The sequence below is a fragment of the Arachis ipaensis genome, chromosome B05 (assembly GCF_000816755.2).
Source record: "Arachis ipaensis cultivar K30076 chromosome B05, Araip1.1, whole genome shotgun sequence".
Taxonomy (NCBI): domain Eukaryota; kingdom Viridiplantae; phylum Streptophyta; class Magnoliopsida; order Fabales; family Fabaceae; genus Arachis; species Arachis ipaensis.
Genome location: NC_029789.2, coordinates 24,825,979 through 24,832,509, shown reverse-complemented (window position 1 = coordinate 24,832,509; position 6,531 = coordinate 24,825,979). Strand labels below are relative to the sequence as shown.

Genomic DNA, 6,531 nt, shown 5'->3' with positions numbered 1-6,531 from the left:
TCAGAATTTTCATGTATTACACTGATCTAATGATCTGCATTTGCTTTTGCTAACTTTGCCAATCCACTATGCTTTCTTTACTCTCTTGATTTATTTTTCTTTTGCCTCTTTGGTTCTTTTAAGCAAAGCTTTATGTGTCTCGAGATAAAAGAAATCGCTTTGTGATGACACGAATGATATAATACCGATGATTATTCAATTGTCAATTGGACCTTCTCTTTGTGAATTCATTGCATGAAAGACAAGTGTGGACATTGTGGCCTCTCGATTGTAGAAGTTTAGGTTGCACTAAATGTTAGCTGCTTTGTGTTTGCAGAAGGAAACACCACTAGGTTTGGCCACACAATCTGCTCACCCAGGTAGCTATAAATGAGTAATCTCTGTAGTTGTTTAGCTCTGCTGCCCTTGCTCTGTTCAATGTTTTTTGCATTAACTAAACATTTATTTTTTTATTCATTTATATCTTTTGGATAAATTCTAGAAATCAAAATATGTCCTTGTTCTGTAAATGAGTTTGAGTCATCCGTTCTTGCTAGCAATCTGAATTGCTCTATTGAAGGCTAGTACTTATATTTTATACATGCGGTACATCGGTAGTCATGTTGGAAATTGGAACTTAATAATTGACTGATCATGTCCTGTTTCACTATGATCTTACTTATTGAGGTTTGTGCCTTTTGTATTGCGTATTCATGGTAGAGGAGCCAAACTTATTTTAGCAAGTGCAAGAACACCTCTAACCCTTGCACTTAGACACATTAGTGTATGCTGTAGTCCTTGTTTCATTTCAGTCTCAGGTCATCAACATCAAACATGTAGTGCAGCTCATTATTTGATTAACATGTCCTTACACTTAGATTTGATTAACATGTTGTAGTCCTTGTTTCATTTTATTCCATCTGCTTCTTTTAGGCTGGCTGTCTTGGACTTTCTTTTGTTTATATTTATTTTTGAACAATTTTAGTAGAATGGTCTTTTCTTTTTGTGCTGTGTTTTACTTCCTGGTGTTGGTGATGGTGGAAATTTAAGAAATTGAGCTCTGATATGAGTCTAGTAATGAAACTTGCAACTAGCTTCCAAACTTTGCTTATTCTATTTTGAGTGTAAACCTGGTATGATATTATTCTAAGACTATTTCTTATTCTGTTTGTTCTATTTTTCATTTTTCTACAGGAGGACTTTGATGAATTCAGCGATGTTGATGAACTATACAGCTCATTGCCTTTAGATAAGATCTTGTTACAATCCCCCCTGGGCTATCTAAGGTATTTGTTTGCTCACGATTGTTTTGTTGCAAGTATACAAGGGATCATTCAGTAATACATAGTGAAGCATATGTAGATTCAATTTACCACATTGGGTCATTGATTAATTTTTCACGTTGGCAAATTTTGCTGGATTCCTTGCTGGGCTATGCAGTTTATGATGGTAATGTATTATAAAAGTCTAACATTTAATTGATGGGTGATGCGGATTTTAATTTCGGAAATGGTTAACTCTTTACAAGATACCCTCTATGAACCTCTTAATTGTGGGTAGCAACTGTGGCTATCACATGTATGTAACACTCTTGTCTTCCTAAACTGCACACTTTTATTCAATCTAATGCGCTCTCAGCTGCAAATCATTCATCTTTGCCAACCAAGTGAGGATGACTCGGAGGCAGTTTTTAAATCCCTTCTTAAAATTGGCATTTTCCATTTGATAGCAATTGATCTAACTGAAAGATGCCTAGTAGATGTAATTTACTCCATATGACAATGTAATCATCATTAACTCCATATGATCATTAACCTCCTGCAATTTGAGATGCACAAAATTATAATTTGCAAAGAAACTTAGAAAACAACTATTGTTGCTTCAGAAGTTTTTAACTCCGTTAAGAAAGTGTTTTTCCCATGGCTGTACTAAGTATTTCCCTTTCTAGTGTTTACTCAGGCACTGTAGCAGGAGCTCGCGAGGCTTTTTTCAATGATATACCTGCTATCTCTGTTTCATATGACTGGTATGTACGCTTCTATGGCTAAATTACTTTATTTATCCTGGATATTTATTTCTGGGTGAAGTTTGCAACCATTTTTTTAGCTTATAATTGTAACGAGCTGCAGAATCAATGTCTAAATGTAATATCATTAAGGGTCAAGCATATTATGAGCTATTCCAATAATCTATGTTCTAACTTCTATGTCCTACTGGTGGACGAAATTGTGATCCATTCTCTTTGTATTTGTGTGAAATTTAATAATTGGCTCTATTTGAATTCACAACTCCGTTCAACTAACCAGCAAGTGCACTGGGTCGTCCAAGTAATACCTTAAGTGAGTAAGGGTCGAATCCCACGGAGATTGTTGGTATGAAGCAAGCTATGGTCACCTTGCAAATCTCAGTCAGGCGGATTTAAACATGATACTTTATTAGATTAAAAAAAACAATAAAAGGGATAGAGATACTTATGTAGATTCATTGGTAGGGATTTCAGATAAGCGAATGGAGATGCTTTTCGTTCCTCTGAACCTCTGCTTTCCTGCTATCTTCATCCAATCAGTCTTACTCCTTTCCATGGCTGGCTGTATGCAAGGGCATCACCGTTGTCAGTGGCTACATCCCCTCCTCTCAGTGAATCATATGCTCACGCACCCTGTCACGGCACGGCTATTCATCTGTCGGTTCTCGATCATGCTGGAATAGGATTTACTATCCTTTTGCGTCTGTCACTAACGCCCTGCAATCACGAGTTAGGAGCTCGTCACAGTCATTCAATCATTGAATCCTACTCGGAATACCACAGACAAGCTTTCCTCTTCACTCCTTTGATCCATTCCTAGCCTTTTCAATCTGAAATCACTTAACAAACAAATCAAGGCATCTAATGGAATCAAAGGTGAATTGAATTTAGCTAATTAAGGCCTAGAAAGCATGTTTTCACACTTAAGCACAACTTAGGAGATAATCATGAAACCATGCTATTTCATTGAATAAATGTGGGTAAGAGGTAATAAAATCCCCTAAATTTAGCACAAGATACACTACGAAAAAAAGGGGTTAAAATGGCATGGAGATTAAGGCGGTTTTAAAGAACCACCATATTATCGAGTCATTATGGCAATTTTTTCTGCTGCCGTAATTGGCTTTATATATTTTGGCGGTTCTGGTGATTATGGCGGTTTTGAACCGCCATTTTCACACGCATATAAAAAGAAAAAAATTACAATCCCTGACTCATTCAACGCCGTTCTTCCTTCTAGCTAGGGCTTCTATCCTCTCTGAACATACAACACTCTCATTTCCTCAGTGTAAAGAAGCTCTCCGACAACGCCTTCTTCCTTCTAGGGCTTCTCCTCTCTCCGCTGGTTACGATCTCTCCAGGTACCTCTCCCTCTCAAGTTAAACTGAAACCGAAACTGAAACTGAAACTGAAATGCTGTTTTATTTTGTTTTTTCTTTTGTGCTGTGGAGACGAAGATTCCGGCGAGAGGCAAGGCTCTAGTGGCTACTGACCTCAGCATTTTGATTCCAGAAGGCACCGATTTCTTTGTTTTTGTTTGGGTTAGGATTTGAAAATTGCTTTTGGTGCTGATTTTTGGGGGTTTTTATTTCTCTGCAGCTCTGTTAGGGATTTTTGGGTCTTCCGTTGAAGCATTGGATTGACGTTGGTGCGGGGGTGATTGACGACGATCTCAGGTCTTCTTTCGCTTACTTCTATTAACGTGTGTCTCTCTCTCTGAACTCAGATCTTCTATTGCTTACTTCTATTAAGGTGTTTCTCTGATCTCCGATCTCAGAAAAAACTGCTCCAATCTCAATTTCTCTATTTGCCTCTTTGGTTCTTTTTTGGTTCTTTTAAGCAAAGCTATAAATGAGTAATCTCTTTAGTTGTTTAGCTCTGTTGTCGTTGCTCTGTTCAATGTTTTTGCATTAGCTCTGTTCAATATTTAATTAAAGCCCTAAAATAGCAGTGAAAAGAAGCACTTAGACACATTAGTGTATGCTGTAGTCCTTGTTTCATTTCAGTCTCAGGTCATCAACATCAAACATGTAGTGCAGCTCATTATTTGATTAACATGTCCTTACACTTAGATTTGATTAACATGTTGTAGTCCTTGTTTCATTTTATTCCTTCTGCTTCTTTTAGGCTGGCTGTCTTGGACTTTCTTTTGTTTATATTTATTTTTGAACAATTTTAGTAGAATGGCTGTTGACTCTTGTTATTGGAATGGCTGTTAACTCTTGTTTTTACTCTAGTTAATATTTTTTAAATATTTGTAATAGTTGCTGGTTGAGTTTTGAAAGCAAAAAAGAGGGAGAGCGCTCTTTTCGCCATTTAGCCACCTTCACCACTCTCTGCAAAAGATTTGTGATTGTTAATCATTACTCATTCTTTTTAATCTTCTCTCTTTCCTTCTTTTTCATCCTTTAATTTCCAAATAACAGTTTATTTCTTTATTTTTTCCCCTCGCTTATTACTTTCTGTTTTTATCATTCTTCTCAACAGTACAATGTTTTAGTTTCATCATTTCACCACCAAAAAATGAAAGAAAGAAAGATAATATGTAATTTTGGAGAACATTTTTCAGAAAAAATAAAAATAATAATAATAATAGAAGAAGTGAGAGTTACTTAGAAGAAAAAGAAAAACAATGGGTTCGATTCGGACGATGGTGATGATAATGTTATACTTTTCATCGGTTTTCATGTAAAATTAGATTTGTTAGAACAAAATTGATTATGGATGGTCGTGGTTTATATGTAAAAGAAGATTTTTTCTTTGAGAAAAAATTCACCACTTTTTTGTTATTTTGATGTGTGTATTGGACACTGGTTGAGCTGTTTCTTTGATTTTGGACTTGCTTCTTAGGCACTTAGAACCATTTTGTTTTGCAGTTTGGGAACTAGTTTATGAGGCAATAACTGAACTATGTTTGCTTTGTTTTGCTTACTTCTATTTAGTTCTCTTTATTTCTCAAGCAAAAGGAAGCAACTCAAGTAGTGTAAAGGTGTTATTCAAATTGTGTGTGTTTTTTCTTCTGAAGTTGATATGTTTTGCTACTCAATTTTGTCATGAGTTGTTGAAATATGAGTGATTATGTTGCAGTTTGTGTAGTATGTTGCAGTTTGTGTTATCCAACTATATTTAACTCAATTTTGTAGAATTCTGCACTCAAGGTTCATATCTTCTTCATTATTAGGTAACTTTCTTTTTCCTCTGCTGAATTATTTTGAGTATGCTTCTCTGTCTTGACTCTTGACCTTAAAGGGTAATCAAATATCTTTTCTTTTTGTGCTGTGTTTTACTTCCTGGTGTTGGTGATGGTGGAAATTTAAGAAATTGAGCTCTGATATGAGTCTAGTAATGAAACTTGCAACTAGCTTCCAAACTTTGCTTATTCTATTTTGAGTGTAAACCTGGTATGATATTATTCTAAGACTATTTCTTATTCTGTTTGTTCTATTTTTCATTTTTCTGCAGGAGGACTTTGATGAATTCAGCGATGTTGATGAACTATACAGCTCATTGCCTTTAGATAAGATCTTGTTACAATCCCCCCTGGGCTATCTAAGGTATTTGTTTGCTCACGATTGTTTTGTTGCAAGTATACAAGGGATCATTCAGTAATACATATTGAAGCATATGTAGATTCAATTTACCACATTGGGTCATTGATTAATTTTTCACGTTGGCAAATTTTGCTGGATTCCTTGCTGGGCTATGCAGTTTATGATGGTAATGTATTATAGAAGTCTAACATTTAATTGATGGGTGATGCGGATTTTAATTTCGGAAATGGTTAACTCTTTACAAGATACCCTCTATGAACCTCTTAATTGTGGGTAGCAACTGTGGCTATCACATGTATGTAACACTCTTGTCTTCCTAAACTGCACACTTTTATTCAATCTAATGCGCTCTCAGCTGCAAATCATTCATCTTTGCCAACCAAGTGAGGATGACTCGGAGGCAGTTTTTAAATCCCTTCTTAAAATTGGCATTTTCCATTTGATAGCAATTGATCTAACTGAAAGATGCCTAGTAAATGTAATTTACTCCATATGACAATGTAATCATCATTAACTCCATATGATCATTAACCTCCTGCAATTTGAGATGCACAAAATTATAATTTGCAAAGAAACTTAGAAAACAACTATTGTTGCTTCAGAAGTTTTTAACTCCGTTAAGAAAGTGTTTTTCCCATGGCTGTACTAAGTATTTCCCTTTCTAGTGTTTACTCAGGCACTGTAGCAGGAGCTCGCGAGGCTTTTTTCAATGATATACCTGCTATCTCTGTTTCATATGAATGGTATGTACGCTTCTGTGGCTAAATTACTTTATTTATCCTGGATATTTATTTTTGGGTGAAGTTTGCAACCATTTTTTTAGCTTATAATTGTAACGAGCTGCAGAATCAATGTCTAAATGTAATATCATTAAGGGTCAAGCATATTATAAGCTATTCCAATAATCTATGTTCTAACTTCTATGTCCTACTAAAATGAGCAACAACTTTTCATTTGATCATTTGGAATCTGTGG

The 6,531-nt window shown here is 35.5% G+C and overlaps 1 long non-coding RNA gene across 4 annotated transcripts; it reads left to right on the top strand.

The window, feature by feature from the left end:
* LOC110271851 lies at positions 3,202–5,801 on the top strand. 4 transcript variants are annotated; one of them, XR_002362658.1, is made up of 4 exons: positions 3,202–3,366; positions 3,605–3,707; positions 5,149–5,186; positions 5,468–5,801. It is a non-coding gene; the product is annotated as an uncharacterized LOC110271851 (long non-coding RNA). The 4 variants fall into 4 exon arrangements; XR_002362659.1 differs by lacking the exon at positions 5,149–5,186; XR_002362660.1 differs by lacking the exons at positions 5,149–5,186; positions 5,468–5,801 and adding an exon at positions 5,187–5,437.